Raw genomic sequence first — 22198 nt, forward strand, 5'->3', positions numbered from 1 at the left:
TTTCATTATTGTAAACATTTAGTTGTCCATATGTATGTGGGTCCATTTCTGGAGTGTTCAATGATTGTATCTCAACACTAAAATCACAGTCTCAACTACTGTCCTGTCCTTTCAAACAGATTCTCTTTCTCTCAATAACTCATTTTCTCTGGAATCCCCATGGATCTGAAGTTAGACCTTATAATTTTGAAAGTTTATTAAATTTTCTCTTCAATTTTCTGTGTTTATTTTAGTGGTCATCATTCTTTATAATTTCATTTTATTCTATACATTAATTATTTCACTCTTCAGCTTTGTTGAATTAGCTGCTGAATTTAGAAATTGTATCTTTTAATTTTAATTACTAGCTTTGTTCTATTTATTGAATTTGTTTGATAATTTGAAAAAACCTATTATGGTAGATTTTATATTTTCTTGTTCTTTAATCATAGTTTTATTTTTTTTCACTTTAAGCTTATATTCTTAAGTGATAATTTTAATACTGGACATTTCACAGATCTGATTTAGCTATGTTGTTTCTTTAGCCCTTTACTCGTGGTACCTTTTTTTCACCATGTTTTTTTATTTAATCTTTATTTTTTTAATTGTTTTATTGCTTAAAGTATTACAAAGGGTATTACATATGTCTCCTTTTCCCCCCCGCCCTTGACAATCTCCTGGCCTCCCCTACCCCCCCAGTGTCTTATGTCCATTGGTTATGCTTATATGCATGCATACGAGTCCTTCCATTGATCTCTTATCCCCCTCCCTCCTGTGCCCCACTCTCCCCAGCCTTCCCACTGCAGTTTGATGATCTGTTTGAGGCAGCTCTGCCTCTGTATCTATTTTTGTTCATAAGTTTATAATGGTCTCTATTATCGATGAATGAGTGAGATCATGTGGTATTTTTCCTTCATTGACTGGTTTATTTCACTTAGCATAATGCTCTCCAGTTCCATCCATGCTGTTGCAAATGGTAAGAGTTCCTTCTTTTTTACAGCAGCATAGTATTCCATCGTGTAGATGTACCACAGTTTTCTAATCCATTCATCTACTGATGGGCACTTAGGCTGTTTCCAAATCTTAGCTATGGTGAATTGTGCTGCTATGAACATAGGGGTGCATAGATCCTTTCTGATTGGTGTTTCTGGTTTCTTGGGATATATTCCTAGAAGTGGGATCACAGGGTCAAATGGGAGTTCCATGTTTTGTTTTTTGAGGAAACTCCATACTGTCTTCCATAGTGGCTGCACCAGTCTGCATTCCCACCAGCAGTGCACAAGTGTTCCTTTTTCTCCACATCCTCTCCAGCACTTGTCGTTTGTTGATTTGTTGATGATAGCCATTCTGACAGGTGTGAGATGGTACCTCATTGTTGTTTTGATTTGCATCTCTCGGATGATTAGTGACTTTGAGCATGTTTTCATATGTCTCTTGGCTTTCTGAATGTCCTCTTTTGAAAGGTGTCTATTTAGATCCTTTGCCCATTTTTTGATTGGATTGTTTATCTTCCTTTTGTTAAGTTGTATGAGTTCCCTATAAATTTTGGAGATTAGGCCCTTATCAGATATAATGTTGGCAAATATGTTCTCCCATGTAGTGGGCTTTCTTGTTGTTTTGTTGATGGTTTCTTTTGCTGTGCAGAAACTTTTTATTTTGATGTAGTCCCATTTGTTCATTTTCTCTTTAGTTTCAACTGCCCTAGGAGCTGTATCAGTGAAGAAATTGCTTTGGCATATGTCTGAGATTTTGTTGCCTTTGGATTCTTCTAGAATTTTTATGGTTTCCTGTCGTACATTTAAGTCCTTTATCCATTTTGAGTTTATTCTTGTGTATGGTGTAAGTTGGTGGTCTAGTTTCATTTTCTTGCATATATCTGTCCAATTTTCCCAACACCATTTATTGAAGAGACTATCTTGGCTCCATTGAATGTTCTTTCCTCCTTTGTCAAATATTAATTGAGCATATTGGTTCGGGCTAATTTCTGGACTCTCTATTCTATTCCACTGATCTATATATCTGTTTTTTGATCGAGTTTTTAGAGTTTTGTATGTATATTATCATGTCGTCTGCAAATAAGGACAGTTTTACTTCCTCTTTTCCAATTTGGATGCCTTTTATTTCTTCTTCTTCTGTGACCGCAAAGACTAGCACTTCCAAAACTATGTTGAACAGAAGTGTTGAGAGTGGGCATCCCTGTCTTGTTCCTGTTCTTAGGGGAAATGGTGTTAGTTTTTGTCCATTGAGTATAATGTTGGCTGTGGGTTTGTCATATATGGCTTTTATCATGTTGAGGTATGATCCTTCTATTCCCACCTTGCTGAGAGTTTTTATCAAAAATGGGTGTTGAATTTTGTCAAATGCTTTTTCTGCATCAATTGATATGACCATGTGGTTTTTTTCTTTCAATTTGTTTATGTGATGTATTCTTTCTGCAAGTTCACTATTGGTGTATAGAAATGCCATAGATTTCTTGGCGTTAATTCTGTATCCTGCTACATTGCCGAATTCTTTTATTAAGTCTAATAGTTTTTTGATGGAGTCTTTAGGGTTTTTTAAGTATAATATCATGTCATCTGCAAATAAGGACAGTTTTACTTCCTCTTTTCCAATTTGGATGCCTTTTATTTCTTCTTCTTGTCTAATTGCAATGGCTAATACTTCCAGTACTATGTCGAACAGGAGTGGTGAGAGTGGGCATCCCTGTCTTGTTCCTGTTTTTAGGGGAAATGGTGTTAGTTTTTGTCCATTGAGTATGATGTTGGCTGTGGGTTTGTCATATATGGCTTTTATTATGTTGAGGTATGATCCTTCTATTCCCACCTTGCTGAGAGTTTTTATCAAAAATGGGTGTTGAATTTTGTCAAATGCTTTTTCTGCATCAATTGATATGACTATGTGGTTTTTTTCCTTCAATTTGTTTATGTGATGTATCACGTTGATTGATTTGCGGATATTGTACCATCCTTGCATCCCTGGGATAAATCCTACTTGGTCATGGTGTATGATCTTTCTGATGTACTGCTGGATCCGATTTGCTAAGATTTTGTTGAGGATTTTGGCATCTATGTTCATGAGGGATATTGGCCTGTAATTCTCTTTCATTGTGTTGTCTTTACCTGGTTTTGGTATTAGGGTGATGCTGGCTTCATAGAATGAGCTTGGAAGTGTTCCTTCCTCTTGGATTTTTTGTAGTAGTCTGAGGAGGATAGGTTTTAGTTCTTCCTTGAATGTTTGGTAAAACTCCCCTGTGAAGCCGTCTGGTCCTGGGCTTTTGTTTGCTGGAAGCTTTCTGATGACTGCTTCAATTTCTTCCATAGTTATTGGCCTGTTGAGATTTTTAGATTCTTCCTGATTAAGTTTTGGAATGTTGTATTTTTCTAGAAATATGTCCATTTCCTCCAGGTTGTCTAGTTTGTTGGAGTAGAGTTGTTCATAGTATTTTTTAACAATCATTTGTATTTCTGTGGGGTCTGTTGTTATTTCGCCTCTATCATTTCTGATTTGGTTTATTTGGGTCCTCTCTCTTTGCTTTTTGGTGAGCCTGGCTAGAGGTTTGTCGATCTTGTTTATCCTTTCAAAGAACCAGCTCTTGGTTTCATTGATTTTCTGTATTGTTTTTTTGGTCTCTATGTCATTTATTTCTGCTCTAATCTTTATTATCTCCTTCCTTCTGCTCACTCTGGGCTTTTCTTGTTGCTCTCTTTCTAATTCTTTGAGCTGTAGATTTAGATGATTTACTACCATTTTTTCTTGTTTGTTGAGGTAGGCCTGTAGAGCTATAAACTTCCCTCTCAGGACTGCTTTCATTGTGTCCCAAAGGTTTTGGATTGTTGTGTTTTCATTGTCATTAGTTTCCAGGATGTTTTTAATTTCTTCTTTGATCTCATTGGTAACCCAATCAATATTTAATAACATGCTATTCAGCTTCCAAGTGTTTGAGTATTTTGGGTTGTTTTTATTGTAGTTTATTTCTAATATTATGCCCTTGTGGTCTGAGAAGATGCTTGGTATGATTTCAATCTTCTTGAATTTGGGGAGACTTTGTTTGTGACCCAATATGTGGTCTATTTTTGAAGATGTCCCATGAGCACTTGAGAAGAACGTATATTTTGTTGCTTTGGGGTGAAGTGTTCTGAAGATGTCAATTAAGTCCATCTGATCTAGTGAGTCATTTAGGATTGCTGTTTCTTTGCTGATTTTTTGTCTAGCAGATTTATCCAGTGATGTCAGTGGTGTATTAAAGTCCCCTACTATGATTGTATTGTTGTCGATCTCTCCCCTGATGTCTTCCAGGAGTTTTCTTATGTATGTGGGTGCTCCTGCATTGGGTGCATATATGTTTATCAGGGTTATATCCTCTTGTTGTATTGATCCCTTTAGTATTATGAAGTGGCCTTCCTTATCTCTTGTTATGGCCTTCACTTTGAGGTCTATTTTGTCGGATATAAGTATTGCTACCCCAGCTTTTTTTTCATTTCCATTTGCCTGAAAGATATTTTTCCATCCCTTCACTTTCAGTCTGTGTGAGTCCCTTTTAATGAGGTGGGTCTCTTGTAGACAGCAAATGTATGGGTCATGTTTTTTTATCCATTCAGCCACTCGATGTCTTTTGATTGGACCATTTAGTCCATTTACGTTTAAAGTTATTATTGAAAGGTACTTGTTTGTAGCCATTTCTTTTTTGTGTTGCTGTTTTCTTTCTGATCTTTTTATTTCTTCTTTTTACACCAGTCCCTTTTTCATTTCTTGATTGCTGGCTTGGTGGTGATAAACTTCCTTAGTCTTTTTTTGTCTGTTAAGCTTCTTATTTCCCCTTCAATTTTGAATGATAGCCTTGCTGGATAGAGTATTCTTGGATTCAGTCCTTTGCTTTGCATCACTTTGTAAATTTCCGTCCATTCTTTTCTGGCCTGATGTGTTTCTGTTGAGAAATCGTTTGATAATCTGATGGGGGATCCTTTGTAGGTAACTCTCTGTTTCTCTCTTGCAGCCTTTAAGATTCTCTCTTTGTCTTGTACATTTGCCATCGTTATTATGACGTGTCTTGGTGTGGGTCTTTTGGGGTTCATCTTGCCTGGGACTCTCTGTACTTGTGTAACTTTTTTCTTCCCCATATCTGGGAAGTTTTCTGTCATTATTTCTTCAAATAGATTTTCTAATCCTTGCTGCTCTTCTTGTCCCTCTTGCAGCCCTATTATGCGTATGTTACTTCGTTTCATGTTGTCCCGAAGCTCCCTTAGGCTCTCCTCCTGTTTTTTAATTTTTTTCTCCAGTTGCTGTTCAGATTGAGCTTGTTTCTCTGCCTTATCTTCTAACTCACTAATTCGGTCCTCTGCTTCTTTCAGCCTGCTGTTGAAACTTTCCATGGTGTTTTTGATTGTAGCTATATCACTTTTCATTTCTTCCTGATTCTTGCATAGGTTGTTGATTTTCTCATCCATCCGGTGAATGAATTGTACAACCATTATTCTGAATTCTTTTTCTGTCATGTTGCACGCTTCAACTTCATTAATTTCCTTTCTTGGTGATTCCTCATTGTCTTTCCTCTGGGTGTTGTGTCGTTTCTTCATTCTGCTTATCTCCCGATGGATCAAAGGTCGGGTTGCGTGGGCCTGGGCCGTGTGCAGTGGGAGCCTCCCACCACCTTAGTGTCACTGAAGAGCTCTGACACTAAGATGTGTGGTTGTTGTTGGTTGGTGGGAACCAGGCTCGCTCTGAGTCAGTGTTGCCAGCGCTCAATGTGGCCTCGTATGTGCCCTTAGAATTAGGGACCCTGCCTGCACCGTGCTGAAATAGAGACCCCCCTGGAGCGTGTTGAAAACCAGAGCCCCCTAGCATGCGCCAGGAGTCAGAGTTCCCCAAGAGTCCAGTATCAGAGTCTCTGTTGCTTTGCGCGACTTCGCCTTGAGAATCAGGGTCCCTGTGTGCCCTTGCACCAGGAATTGGATTCACTGGCTCTTAGTATGAATGCACAGGGAATCAGGATCTCAGGCGCAGGTGATAAGAAACACAGTCAAGTCACTGGTGCTTGGTGCTGCCTCCTGCCCCGAGAAAAGGGATCCTTGGGCCTGTGCTAGGCAGACAAATTCCCGTTCGCGCGATTGCTCCCAGCCCAGGGCTCCGAAGCCCAAAGTGCGCGCAGGATCAGTTCCAAGGTGCTCGCGCACTTCCAGGCCAAAGTTCCTGCAGCACTTAAGTGGCCTCAGGGCAGGGTGTTTTCCAATAGGGTGTGTCAACTGCCTTTCCCCCAGGCAAGGCAGATGTCTATCCCCCCCCAGGCAAGGCAGATGTGTATGTGGCTGTGTGAGGGAATGACTGAGCAGAGGAAACTTGGGGTGTCTGCCTTCTGAGCTCTATCCCCCGAGTCCCCAGTGCTGGCCTCTGTTCTCACAGCTCCTGTCCTCTTCGCCCTACCTCTGCCAGAGCACAAGGTGTGTGGCTCCACAGGGAATGTTTGTGCCTTGGCCCTTTAAGAGGGTGCCTGAACTTTCAGCTTCCACTCCCTGGCAGATAGCACCCCACTGCTTTCCACAGCTTGATGCTATGTGGATACCCTCCTCAGCTTGGCGCTGTCGGCTGGGGAGCCCAGCTCCGGGATTAGATCCCAGAATTCTCAGTGGCACCTCCCCCGCTCCACCACTGGCTGAGATATCTCTTCTGGGACTTCCGTTGCCCTCTGTGGTTCACGTCTCTGCCCCTCCTACCAGTCTCTATCCCGGCTCCACCTTCAGTCCTTGGGTATCAGGGTTCTCTCCTGTGAGTTTTCCGTTGACTCTGATTTAATCTTTAAAGAAGAAATTTCATTCTTTTAAACTTTATATATTTAAATCCTTTGACATTTATTTAGAATTATATTTGCTCTGGAGAAGACTTGTAATTTCTTCTATCAAACGAGCCCTTCTGTTTGTTCATTTTGTATTTTTCAATCAATATAATTTTGGAAAAAAAGAATTTTGCTGTATTTACCAAGAACTTTTAATCATTTTCAGCAAGTGTTTGTCAGTTCACCTAGTTCCTAGACCACCCAAATGTAAGCATCTAGGCTTTTGTTTTTATGCAGCGATTTTCCTAATGGCTCAGGTGCCCAAATGCAATCATGTAGCTTCCTACAGAACAAGCATGATCCAAGTCTCTCCCCTTAATGTCATCTTATGTTCGTCACTGATGTTACCAGATACCCTGTAAATATCAACTTTGAGATCTGTATACAATAAATATATCAATAAATGAGTTTTTTCAAAAATTTATTGGCCCTTTAAACTTTTATTTTATATGTGATATTTATTTTGAGATAGTTGAAGTTATCTCTTTTCTCTGTCATATATTTTACTGACTCTTAGCTTCAAAGGTCATCCCTGCCAAAGCTGAATAAATATAAAGTTTTTATTTTTTAGAGATCTATCCTTTTATCTTTAAGATTTTTAATTGTTCATCCATCGAGCACCCACCTTTGAGGCCTGTGAGTCTGTGAGCACATGCTGTGCAGAGCCTTCCAAGGAATGCGCCAGCGTGTTCACCCACCTTCCTCACCGACTGCTCATGCCACTCTGGCTCACGCGGACAGATACGTGCTCTGAGGTGGCTGTTGTTCCACTCGTTATAAAGAAGACATTGCCACTTCTACATTTATTTTACTTCCTCTAAATACATACACTTTTGATTATTACACTGAAATGCTTTTTGTTTGAAATGCTTAAAAATAGACTAGATCAGGGGTTCTCAACCTGTGGGTCGCGACCCCTTTGGGGGTCAAACGACCCTTTCACAGGGGTCGGCTAAATACATCCTGCATATCAGATATTTACATTACGATTCATAACAGTAGTAAAATTACAGTTATGAAGTAGCAACGAAAATAATTTTATGGTTGGGGGTCACCACAACATGAGGAACTGTATTAAAGGGTCGCGGCATTAGGAAGGTTGAGAACCACTGGACTAGATGGAAAAAACTCACAGGAATATAACAAAGTGGGATTCACAATAGCTGTTTTAAAATAAACCTATCATATAAGAAGTATTTGATGCACAGGCATTTCAAATTAATGTCTCTGGTAACAAATTACTAGTAAAATCTAGTAGAATTGTTGTGGACAAATTGTCCAGGAGCCTGAACTCTCAGCTACTCTCAGGTCTACAAATGTTCCTTCAGGAAATGGTTATGCTAAGTCTGATCTCCACAATCCCCCTTGGGATTCCTGTGGCCTGCAGACACTTTTTGTTTTGTCATCTCATAGTAGTCCTATCATCGGTGGGTGTCCTCCACATCCCCACCTATTGCTGGTGGAAGTGGGCTTCTTGCAATGCCATGAGAAAAAGGATTTTCTGAGACTCACATGGAAGAACGAGTGTATTTATTTGCATGAAATTAACCTCCTGAGTTCCCAAGGCCCCCTCTCCCTCTATCCTGCCGAAGAAGAGTTAGGCTGTGTCTTCAGCAGAGCGGGAGTAAAGCCACTGCTCAGGGCTTCCGGTCCATGTTTGCACAGTCCAGTCCAGCATCCGGCCAGCTTACTGTGTTCCCAGCTGCAGTCCATTGGCTGTTGGGTTTCATGGCCACGGGCCATGCAGCTCCTAGGGCCACATGGCTGAGTGCAAGGCAGCAGGAGCAAGGCCGAAGGAACCAGGGAGCCAAGAGAGAACCCCTCTGTCTGGACATTTCAACCTTCTAAAACTTCATGTGCTTGCAGTGGCTTCACCCGCTTTAGCCAACCATGGTTCCCCACACTAGACTGACAGACAACACCTTCCCTACCTCACCCCAACCTCACTGTGCATGTGTCCAAATCCCCTTCCCAGGGGTCTGCAGGGAAGGCCGGTGGTTCCCTGGGCATGTGAAGTTGCAGCTTCCTGTCAAGCTGCCCAGATGGCCATGCTTATCATGTCTGGTCTCCATTTGCTCCCTTTCTATTGTTAATATTAATAACTAGCAATTTACAACAGTAACAGTCCTGATATTGCATGGGTAGAGAATCTGGCAGCCATTTCTGAGAATACCATCTATTTCAATATTTAATGCATAATACATTTTTCAATGCAATTTGCCCAACAGAATCTTATTAATGATATGAAAATTATCCATATGTTGATAATAGTTTAAAGGAAGGATTCCAGATCCCCTAATTCAAGTGGGTTAAATCATTTCATGCAAAGTTATTAGTGTTAATCATTTTGACTGATGCCTAATTTTAATATATGATTTTCTTTATTTACTAAAATAAGAACAAGAATTTCTCATTTAATTCAATTCAGCCATTGCCTCTACAGCTACAGAGGTCAATGTGCAGTGTCTGGGCTATTAGCCTTGAGGCACATGGCCTTGGCTTAAGAACTGTTTAATCAGAGCCACTGGTGGGGAGAGCCTTGCTGACACGCGGAATTGTTTCTGCTGTCACCACTGGGGACATCCGACCTTGACCTCACTTTTGTGTCCCTGCCCCTTGGTGGCTGGCTCTTTACCCTGAGACTTTGCTATTATGAGGCTCTACATTTGTTAAAAAAAAAAATCCTTCTTTACCTGTACAGAGATTTGATGTTTAACTTAGTTCTACTCAGACCTGCGGGGTTTACCTCTCTCTTCCCTGTCCATGACCATCGCCTCTGTCGTGGTTCAGGCCTCACCACCAGAACTGTTCTTGTAGACCCAAGTTCACCAATCTCCACACACTCTGTTAACTGACTAGGAATTGGATTAACTTCTCTAAGATGCAAATGCACTTTGACCTTCGCTACTGCCTTCCAGTAAAAGTCAGGAGCTTACTTAGTGTCCAGTCTCCCGTGGTTTGAGTATGCCTGCCTCACAGGCTGCTCTTCGTCTCTGCTGGCCTTCACCACCCAGCGCCAGCTGCAGAGAGCAAACTGCGGTGTTCTCCTGACTGTGCATTTGAAAAGGAGCCCCACCCAGACCCTCCCCAGGAGTACTCACTTATCAAACCTCAACCAATCACTGCCTCTTGGGAAACCTGCTATTGCACCCTAGGGCCCTTTGTCCCTGTTTGGTGACCTGTGTGGGCCTCAGGTATGAATCCCTATACAGCAGCTGCCTTTTATTCCCTGGCATGGTGTAGGTAGTGTTTCAAAGGCAGATCATGGAGCCAGACAGTCTGAATTCTCATCCTTCTGTGCTGCTTGCCAGCCATGCCATCTGGGCAAGTGATAAGCTTTCTGACTCACATTACTCATGTATAAAGCAGGGATACTAACAGTATGCAGTTCATAGGGGTGACCTGCTGACTAAATAAAAAACAATGTACTGGGAGGCTTAAAACAAAAGAAATACCCAATAATTGTTATCTTTTTTAATATAAAAAACTTTGTTGAATGAATTGAGCAGGAGTTCTATGTGAGACAATATCACTGACAAAACATCCCTGATAATGCAGAAAATATAACAGTTTATCTAATTAATTGTCATGTAAAAATTGTGAGGCACTGTTATTATTACAATTTACATATGAAGAGATGAGACCCAGAGGGAGGTTATTAAAATTGTTCCAAGTATTAAAACAAATACATGGTGAAGTGGTATTTGATTCTAAGGAGCCTGACTCCAGAGTTTTCACTCTGAACCACTAAACCCTCAAAATATTTTGTTGTTTCCTCAATGCACATTTGTTGAATGAATACATTTTAAAAATAACATGTAGATATCCTCTGTATAGATTATATAGACCTATTATATATAATGTGAGAAATTATAGGAATATCCTGACCCAAAGATCTTTGGAATTTTGCAATTTCTGAAATGTATTGCATTGAGTATGGAAAACGTCATAGTTATGGACATAGAGTGATGGCTTGGGTATACAAGGCACGGGAGAGATCCCACACCCCGTGCCCAGAGCCTTTGATAGATTATCTATGGAGAAATGTGGACCAGTGGTTCCAATCTCCCCACTAAACAGATGTGGGGAGTTGGCAGCACACTTGGACCTGACACCAAATTGTGTCATTTAATTTTGCTTGGGTGCCCCGTAGATAAGGAGATGTGTGCTCTGAAGCTCCTGGGAAGGGCCACACACCTGGAGCTGGGTGGGGAGTAAGGAGGGGAGAGTCAGGAGGCAGCATAATTAGGAAGCCAGACCTAGGGATGAGGCAGGCATGTTCCTCATTCTGCTCCTGCCATGTAGTAGCTGGCTCATCCAATCAAGAGCTTATGCATATCTGTGTGCAGTTTTCTGCACTCCTTTCTAGCTCAGCTTCCCCATATGTGAAACTGTCATGCAGTTATTACCTTGAAAGCTCTTTGTGGAGATTTAGTGAGAAATATGTGTAACCCAGGGACCTTCTATGTGTGACCTCCTCACCCCTTTTCCAGGTTGTTCTTAGCCATGGGCTGAAGTATGGATTCAGTTATACATAAGGAGTCAGGACAGTGACTATAAACCCCAGGAGGAGAAAGTGGGATCATCAAGCTGAGGTCCAGTGGAACCAAAGCTAGGAAGCCAAGGGTCTGAGGCTGGGCAGCGAAGGGAATCATGATGAGATTAGGTGGGTGTGGGACAGGAGGGACTTCTGGTGGCTACACTGCTCACTGGCTGGTGTGTGAGTTTCATCTGGATGTCTGGTAGAGTCTGAGGATGCATACCATGAGAAGGGGGAGTCTGCCTCATTTCTGGTATCTTTGAGGGGATTTTTTCCCCAAAACACACTTGGCCTCCTGCCCCATACTTTACTCCTACCTATTAAGATGAAATGAATTAATTGAACAGAGGACAACAACCACTGGTCCACATTTCTCAGTAGATAATCTATGAGAGACTCTGAGCACAGGGTGTGGGATCTCTCCTGTGCATTGTAGGGTTTTTAGCCACCCCCTTAGGCTCTGGACACCCACAGATCCACACTAGGCACCCATAGCACCCACAGTTGCACTAACCAAAGATGTCTCCAGACATTGCACAATCGCATTGAATAGCTGCTCTAAACAGTATTGGCAGCACACTTGTACCCAACACCAAATAGTGTCATTTAATTTTGCTTCCTCAACAGCAAAGCTGATACTTGGAGCTCCTACTTTACTCTTCCTTTTAACAATGTGCAACTTATGCAGAATCCAGATGAGGGTCTCTTCAGAGCTCAAAGCGCTGCTTGAGGTGGTCGTGTATGTCTCAGTTGCAGTGGGCCTGTCACATGCGCTTTATCATGGTGATATTTATTTCTCCCACAGACAGTATTTGAGCAGTTATAAAAGACAAGGCCTGAGACTTGGCGTTGACCAGACTTGTCACTGAAGTTCTAGGAGGAGGGTCTGTTGGGTCCCCTGAATATCTGATTCAGATGAGCCACGCAGTCTCAAAAGCTGGGTCAAAGGCAGGCACTGACCCATTAGCAGGTTGGCAGCTTATCTCAGCAGCCCCCTGGTAGGTAGACCAATTGGCTCTGGTTCCAGCTACATTTCCTGAAAAGGGAGAGGTCATTTTCTTTCTTGTTTTTAAATTGAATTTATGGGGGTGACACTGGTTAATAAAATTATGTAGGTTTCAGGTGTATATTCTATAATACATCATCTGCATATTGTACTGTGTATTTACCACCCACATCAAGAAGTAAGATGCTTTTTGATGCTAGTATTTTTGTGGGCAGTCAAAAGCCAACACTGGGCCTGTGAAGTTTGGACTCGGCATTCTGGAAGCTATTGGCAAGCTTGGGCCATGCTCCTGGCTGAGCATCACCCATGGGCATGGTGCCCCAGAAAGATCCAATCCACAGAGCAGAAAAGCTTCATTTTCAGCTCTACAGAGGCAGCAGCCTTTAGGCTAATTAATAAATCATCAACACATTTGTGGTATGAAAAATGAAATATTTATGCTCGCCAGAGTAATATTTCTGTCTTGCAGCCCATGCTCTGTTGATGCTTGATGGAGGATGAAGTAAATACCAGCTGGTATAGGATGAATGAAATATAATTACTCCCAACAAAGTTAAGTGAATATTAAAACACAGAAATCACAGGCACTGGCTCTCACCCCTCCTCAACTCCACTGCCCAGGAAATGGCATTCTGACCTGATGTTGTCTTCCCTACAGCTTTCAGCAGGGGTTTCAGGAAAGGGCTCAGCTGTCAGGGACGTGCAAGCAGCTGGAACACAGGCTGCTGAGAAAGGCAGGGAGTCTACCACTTTCCAAGCCATGATGCCCAGCCAACATGTGACATTGTGAAAGGACTGTGGCTTTGGAAATAGAACAAGTTCTTTATCCAATCTCTGAAATTTATAAGCCATGTGACCTTGTCAAGGTCCTTCACTTTTCTGTACCTCAGTTTACTTATAGTAAATAAGGGTAATCCTGCATTAAGTGATGAGAGAGAACAGTGCATCTGAAATTAATAGACACCTTTTGCTTGGTGACATGGAGGCACAGAAGAACTGTGAGGAGAAAGGTGAGGAGCTTGGGTCAGCAACCCACAGATGGTGGGTCACAGGGGGAAGCACCAGAAGGTGCAGTTGTGAACAGCAAGATCAGCAAGTGATATAATGACTGAAGAGGCCAAGCTGTGAAGCCCAGCAGTGGGGAAACAGAAACGTCCAAAAGGGAGATCAGGACGCACAGGAGAGCATGCTTAGTGAAGGGGAGGCAGAGACCAGGCTGTGTTTGGGGGAGAAACCAAAGCAGACAGTCTAAAGGGAGCAGGTAATCAGATTGCTCCAGCCTTGGAAAAGTGTATGTGTGTGTGTGTGTACGCACGCAAGGGTTCCTGCCCCTCCATAGCTCCCATTCCACATAAGCACAACCTATTCAGCAAAATGTTCACCATGCAAAGACTACACATTCTCTTTGTTCCTTCTGAGCTCCTCTCTGTCCTTTGTTGCCCATGCTGAGCGCCTCATAGACAATCCAGGCAGGTCAGGCTGCTTATGTTTTGGGAGAGTCACCTTCACGATACTCATTGTTTTTCTTTCACTTGAATCTCACTTTGAAGGCCCATCCTCACCTCTGTGCAGAATTGCTGTGTCCACAGACCAACAGTGTCGAGGACAGCAGGTGTGTGGTGTCCAACGAGCCTAGATGTAGAGTGAAAGTTAACTGTATCCTCTAAGGAACCCTACAGGATCCCAAGTCCCTGCCATCACAGAACAGACCTGTCCTCAAGGTGAGCGTGGCATCATGGAACAAGCAGAGAGCCAAAGTGTGTGTGGCCAAGTGCTGTCATATTTAACAGGCTGTAGATGTCATAGAAAGGGAAATCCACCATTATTGGCACTTACTGTATGCAATCACTATTCTAAAAATATTAAATAAATGATCTTATTTAATCCTTTCAGCCATCTTGTAAGATAGGTGTTTTACAACCAAAAGCATGGAAGTAATGGCAGCAGGATTCAAGCCCATCTATTGTCTGCAAGTTCTGTGCCCATTTCACCTTTCCTTCCACACTCATCCCTTTCTTCCTTCACTTGTTTCCATTCCTCTCCTTTCTACTTTCTCTTTTTCTTCTTTCTCAAAACATTTTACAAGGTGGCAAAATGGTTAGCTGCTTACCATTACTTATGTTTAAGTTGGTAATATGCCAGCTTAAAAAATAGATTCCTTGTAGGTGAATGTGGCCATGTGACATATTCTGGTCAATGTTGTGTCACTGGAGAGGATGAACTCAGAGTCTCTGGCACCTGCTGTCCTGTGTTCCCTTCCGTGAAGGAAGACTTGATGCTCAAAGTAGAACAGCTGTCTAATGAGCACCGGGTGATGGCACACAGGCCACCTGAGATGTGACACAGGACCTTGGTCCTGGAAAGCACAGTGGCCCGGCTGCACCTGCTCTGGCTGGCTTCTGAACTTGCTCAGATCACTATATCCAAGGTTCTATTACTTGTAGTGAAGTGCAATCACTAACTTCCTTTAATTAGAGGCACTAAGACATTTCAAAAGGAGCTCCCAAACTCCTTCTCTCCACTCAGAGGAAACTGCTGGCAGCAGGGCCGTGGGCACACCTTCCTGTGCTGGCTCCACTTACAAGCATGCACATGCTCACACATGCCCTTTTAGGGCATTACTGATGCACTCCACTTATTTTTCTGTAACATGCTCTTTGCACTTGTGTGAAACTATGATTTGGAACCCTACTATTTACAGCATTTAGATATTTACTAAGCACTAACCCCTGTATGTCTGTGGAAGAGCAATTTTTAAATAAATGAAAAAGAAGCAAAAAAAGCCTGTCAGAGAAAGACAAGTATCACATGATCTCACTCACATGTGGAATCTAATGAAGCAAATAAACTGATAAGCAAAATAGATCCAGAGATATAGAAGCATGGAACAGACTGTGGAATTTCAAAGGGAAGGGGGGGATGTGGGGAGAAGAGATCCATGTTCATGAATTGGTAGACTCAACATCATTAAAATGTCTATACTATGCAAAGCAATCTATAAATTCAATGCAATCTTCATTAAAAGAGCAATGGCATATTTCACAGACCTAGAACAAACTCTCCAAAAATTCATATGGAATAAAAAAAACCCTGAAAGGCTGCAGCAATCCTGAGAAAGAAGAACAAAGTTGGAGGGATCACAATACCATATATCAAGCTATATTACAAAGCTACTGTTCTCAAAACTGCCTGGTACTGGCACAAGAACAGACATATAGACCAATGGAACAGAACAGAGAGCCCAGAAATCAACCCAAGCCATTGTGCTCAATTAATATTTGATAAAGGAGGCAAGAGCATACAATGGAGTCAAGACAGTCTCTTCAATAAATGGTGCTGGGAAAATTGGACAAATACATGCAAAAAAAATGAAACTAGACCACCAACTTATACCATACACAAAATAAACTCAAAATGGATAAAGGACTTAAACATAAGATGGGAAAACATAAAAATCTTAGAATAACCCACAGGCAGCAAAATATCAGACATATGTTGTAGCAATATCTTTACTGATACAGCTCCTAGAGCCGTGGTCGGCAAACTGCGGCTCGCGAGCCACATGCAGCTCTTTGGCCCCCTTGAGTGTGGCTCTTCCTAAGCCTCAGGAGTACCCTAATTAAGTTAATAACAATGTACCTACCTATATAGTTTAAGTTTAAAAAATTTGGCTCTCAAAAGAAATTTCAATCGTTGTACTATTGATATTTGGCTCTGTTGACTAATGAGTTTGCCGACCACTGTTCTAGGGCAATGGAAACTGAAGGGAAAATAAATAAATGGGACTACATCAAAATAAAAGCATCTGCACAGCAAAAGAAACCATCAACAAAACAACATGAAAGCCCACTGCATGGGAGAACATATTTGCCAATGGTATCTCTGATAAGAGTTTAATCTCCAAAATTTACAGGGAACTCATACAACTTAACAAAAGGAAGATAAACAACCCAATCAAAAAATGAGCAAAGGACCTAAATAGATACTTTTCAAAAGAGGACATACAGAAGGCCGAGAGACATATGAAAATATGCTCAAAGTCACTAATCATCCGAGAGTTGCAAATCAAAATGTCAATGAGGTACCACCTCACACCTGTCAGAATGGCTACCATCAACAAATCAACAAATGACAAGTGCTGGTGAGGATGTGGAGAAAAAGGAACCCTTCTGCACTGCTGGTGGAAATGCAGACTGGTGCAGCCACTGTTGGAAACAGTGTGGAGTTTCCTCAAAGAATTAAAAACGGAACTCCCATTTGACCCAGTAATCCCATTTCTAGTAATATATCCCAAGAAGCCAGAAACACCAATCAGAAAGGATATATGCACCCCTATGTTCATAGCAGCACTATTTGCAATAGTTAAATATGGAAACAGCCTAAGTGCCCATCAGCAGATGAGTGGATTAAAAACCTGTGATACAACTACACAATGGAATACTACGAAGTGGTAAAAAGAAAGCACTCTTACCATTCGCGACACCATGGATGGACCTAGAGAGCATTATGCTAAGCGAAATAAGCCAGTGAAAGATAAATATCACATGATCTCACTCATTTGTGGAATATAATGAACAACATAAACTAATGAACAAAAATAGATCCAGAGACAGAGGAGCATCAAACAGACTGTCAAACCTCAGAGGGAAGGCAGGGAGGGTTGCAGGTGGGGAGATAAGAATCAACCTGAGGACTTGTGTGATGCATATAATGATCACCAATGGACATGGGCACTGGGCGGTGAGGGCACGTGCTGGGGGGTGGGAGTGGCCGGGAGGGGTTTATGGGGGATAAAGGAAACATATGTAATACTTTAAACAATAAAAAAATAACAAAAATAACAATAATTTTTTAAGGTACTTCATTACCAACTTTTGTAAGAGATGAAACTTCAATACATTTTTAAATGAAATGTGCTCTTACATTTTTTTCTTCCCGATGTTATCGCAGGGGAACGTGCCTCATCTCCTCTGCCGCTCATGGGAGTAGAACAGCGTTTCAGAGGACCTCACGGGAGGTTGAGATGTGGTAGAGAGCGTCCTCTCTGTGGAGTCACACCTCTGGGTTTCCAAAGTCCCATTTCCCTCAGTCCAGTCAGAGGAGCAGTGCAGCTGGGGCTTCAGTAGAGGTAAAATCAGAGTCCGAGCCCAGAGTTTCCCTCCCCTGTGGGAGCCGGCCGGTTCAGCATCCCGCTGGCTTCCTTTGCATTTCCCACTGCAGCTCATCCGTCCGTGGTTGCGGGTCTGTGTGGCCGTAGTTCATAGGGGCAAATGCTAGAGAGCGGGAAAAAAAGAGAGTGACGTCCTTTGTGTAGAGGATTACGTATTCCCATATTTTGTGCCCTTGCAGTGACCATGCCCCTTCTGGCCAATCATCTCTGTCCCCAGGAATAATTGACAGGCAGGTGCCATCTTTAATGGGCATGTGTCTATCTTTTCTGTGTTGGATCCCTTCCCCAGTGTTTTGCAGGGAACATGTCTGGCCTCCCTTTGCTCCTTAACCTATATGTCTTTACACCCAGCACATGTGTGTTATCTTCAACCTGTCCCCATGCTTACATTCTGCTTGTATAATCACATGGATTGCAGCCTGCAGTGCACCCCCGCTGCCCATCATAATACCCGTGTGAAACTGGAAGTGGGCTGTGGAAGGCCTGGACGCAGAGGAAGGAACGCAGGCATGAGAGACAGATCACAATACGTTATTTCCTAACTGGGCAGTTTTGTTCACTTAGCCCATTGAAGTCTTATTATATCTGTTAATAGAAATAATACATGCTTCTCATAAATTTATCTAGAAGTACCTATGATTTGGTAAACAATAGCTTCCTAGGCAAATTATAAAATAAAAGTGACTAAAAGAGGACCATTCTCAGACCGATGACAACAGTGTGAGGTGAGGCATGAGTTATGAATAATCCAATTCTGTACAGTTGAGGCACACTTAAAACAATTTAAAAATTTCAGTGCTATGGACTTGTCAATTTAGTCTTCAAACAAACACACACAAATCCCAAAATAGGAAACTTACTTTACCTGACATCTCTGTGGTGGGATCACGGAGCCTGGAGAGCATGCGTTCTGGTTTTGAACATGTATAAAGTCAATGATTTTCTTGCTGTTATTTTTAGAAGAAACATGTAGTTGACCAGTATGAGCAGGGAGCATAGTAAATGTGTTTTAAGAATTGTTCTAAAGCACAAAGTGTGTATTTTCACACTTGACTCCTCAAGCAAATGACACACTTTGTACCTTTTTGTGACTGTGCTGAAGGCCACTGAGGGGACTTAAACTCTGTCACATAGAGCCTGGGTAGGAAATGTCCATCGGGCCTTTGGGGTACATTTTTCTTTTATTCAATCTGCCTTATTTAGTCCTATAGTAGATGGTGTTTGATTTCTGGGAGAAGAAATGCTTCGTTTACACTGATTCACTGAGGTAGCAGCCTCAGAACCTGCACATCACACACCGGGTGTAGCTGCCACAAAGCCCCGATTCCCTCTGCAGCTCCTCGCCCCTCGCGGGCCTGTGCTGGCCTCCCAGCCTCATTGCCAGGCTGGGCTGCAGACACAACGGGAAAGAGGCTGATGCCAGCGGGAGCACACACCCTGAAGGCCATGGTCCAAAAAGGAGGAGAGCTCCTTTTCCAGGGGCCTCTATCAAATTCTGCAGAAGGACTATTGTCTTGCCTGGATCACCGGCCCTGGAATTCGACCAGCCCCTGTGGAAATAGGAAGAGGGCCATGATCTCGGCCAGACCTGGGCTCCCAGTTCCCCGGAGAATCACATTGGATGAGCCGTGGCGCTCACCCGAAAAGGGAAGGAGGATCGGCACAAACTGGAAAAATGGAGGTTCAGTATGGAAAGCCAGAGTGGAAACCAGCAATGCTGGAACCAGTCCAGGATCACAGCCATTTCCTGCTGGTCGCTGCATGCAGTGCAGGGCTGACAATGACCCAAGTCTCCAGCTGCGTTTCTGTGCTGAGGACCAGCAGGTGCAGGTCGCAAGGCAGGGCGGTCAGGGACCTGACGCCTTCCTTCCCACACTCGCTGGGCTGTGAGGGCTGCAGCCAGGGCCTGCTGCAGAGCCCCAGACACATGGTGCACTGCTTCCCACAGGGACAGGGAAACAGCGGGGTTTAAAAACAACTCTTAGGTAACTACGTAAGTGCTACAACTTTTATAAAAGGAAATTTACTAAGGAACCTGCTAAAATTATGTTGTAGAACCCTATCTTGCTTTTAGTGACAGCTTTATTGTGGGTTTCATTTGGAGAAATTCACATGCTATAAAATTCACCCATGAAGTCTATACATTTCCGTTTTTTTAGTGCAGTCACAGAGTTGTGCAACCATTGCTACTAATTCCAGAGTATTTTCATCTTCCAGTGAGAAACCCCATGTCCATTAGCAGTTACTCCCCATCCCCCTCCCCCCAGCTTCTAGCAACCATGAATATACTTTCTGTGTCTACAGTCTTGCCCATCCTGGATATGTCACTAAAATGGAATTACATGTGGCCTCTGTGACTGTCTTTCTTCACTTACCATGTTTTCAAGGCTCACCCATATGTACCATCTATGTGTACCTCATTCCTTCCTACTGCAGAACAATAGTCCATAGTACAGATATACCACATTTCATTCATCCACTCATCAGCTTGGACTTCTGGTTGTTGGCCTGTTATGACTAGTGTTATCCACATTCATGAACAAGTTTCTTAGGGACATACTCAATTCTGCAAGGTGTACAGCAGGTCCTGGAGTAACGTCTGTCTGTCCAATGTGGTTCTGTGGTAGCAGTGACGAGAAGCTGTAGAACATCACTCTTGTTTCTATCGGTCAGCCTACTTACATGTTGTTTCACATAAAGTCCCAGAAGCTGTGATAACATTAGTGAGGACTTACTGTACCCTCAGAGTAGTATTAATGGGTCCTGTGAGTTTTCATATTTTGAGGGACTGCCATACTTTCCACAGTGACTACACCACTCACACTCCCATCAGCAACATAAGAGGATTTCAGTTTCTTCACCAACGTTGTTATTTCATCAATTTGATTGTAGACATTCCCTTGGGTCTGACCTGGTGTCCAATTGGAATCCTGGTGGCATTTCCCTAACAGTAATGATGTTGAGCATGTTTTCATGTGTGTATCTTTGGAGAAATGTCCATTCAAGCTCTTTGTCTATTTTGCAGTTGAGTTACCCTTTTGTGGTTGAGTTGTCAGAGTTCTGTATTTATTGTGTATACGAGTTCTTTAAAGACGAATGGTAAATGTTTTCTCTCACCCCAAAGAATAAATATAAAAAGTCTTTATTTTGCCTCATTTATTCAGGTATGTTTGCATTTTATAGAATTCTGAGTTGACAGATATCTTTTTTCTCCATCCTTTAAAGATGTTGTTTCACCATCTTTTCTGCTCCATAGTGTCTGATCAGAAGTCTGCAGTCCTCCAGTGACTGTGCCCCGGCATGTAGTATGCCGACATTAACTGGTTGCTTTTAAACGTTTTCCTTTTATTGTGCATTAGCATCTGATTGTGACGTACCTAGGTGAGCTCTTAAATTATTGTGTTTGGTGTCTACTGAGCTGCTTGAATTTATATACTTGTTTTTGAACAAATTTGAGGAGTTTTGTATGTTAATTCTTTAAATATTCTCTTCCCGGTTCCTGTCTCTCTCTCTCTCTGCACCTTTTTGAAATTGTCCCCAGGATGCTTAGACTCTGTGATGTTTTTATTTCTTGTCCTTAGATTGCATGACTTACTTTGCTCTATCATCGTATTCAGCGATTTCCTCCTTTTCATTGCTACACTGTTAATAAACCCATATGCTGAAACATTTATTTCAAGTATCATAGTTTACAGGTTTGGAATGTATAGCTTTTTTTGGGGGGAGGGGGCGTATTGCGTTCTGCCATGGTTTTATTTTATTTTTTAAATTTAATTTGTTAAAATTTTATTGCAATTACAATTTACATTCAACATTATTTTGTATTAATTTCAGGTGCACGGCATAGAGGTGAGATAATCAGATCTCTACAAAGTGTCCTCCCAATGTTTCCAGTGCCACCTGGGACCACCAGGTCATGATAATCGGCTGCCTGCACTCGCTGGCTGCACTCACATTCCTGATGCCGCCATTCATCCCATCCCCTTCCCCCAGCAAAGCCATCAGCTGTTCTCTGTCTGTGAGTCTGTTTCTAATTTGTGTTTTTGTTATGTATTTTTTGCTGACATGTATTTATTTTTCATTTACTGTGTGTCACCAGTGTATTTTACTTTATTTCATCATGCATATTGTAATAGACTATTTATTGGCCTCATGTGGTGTTTCTAACACCCGCATCACCGGAGGCGGGCGCCTGCTGAGCATGTTTCCTGGTTTTTCGTGTGTCAAGGACTTCGGGTTGTATCTTGGACTTTTTGAATGTTGTGGTGTGTGGACTTGGATTCTCTTATATTTCCCCAGGGATTGTCGATTTTTTTTAAAGCAGGTAATTAGCTTGTTAGACTTGAATCCCAGTGATCATATCTGCTGGTGATTCATGAAATGTCAATTCAATCCCTGAGCTCAAGTTGAAACTGCTTTTCATTTTCCTCTCAGATGCAGGCGTTAGAAGTCGGCGAACACGTTCAGTTCATCCTCAGTGTTACGAGTGCCATGCTTTGCTTCTCTTTTGCTCTTTCATTTATACGGTTTCCTTCATTCTCTGGTTTCAGGGACTTTTCCAGTGAATGAGAAAACTAGGGGACTTTCTGCAAGTTTTATCTGACTGCTACAATTGTGCACATTGTAACTATGAATGCCCTGAGGTAAAATTTGAAGGGAAGGGAAGGGAAGGGAAGG

Source organism: Myotis brandtii, unplaced genomic scaffold (assembly GCF_000412655.1).
Source record: "Myotis brandtii unplaced genomic scaffold, ASM41265v1 scaffold33, whole genome shotgun sequence".
In the NCBI taxonomy this organism is placed as follows: domain Eukaryota; kingdom Metazoa; phylum Chordata; class Mammalia; order Chiroptera; family Vespertilionidae; genus Myotis; species Myotis brandtii.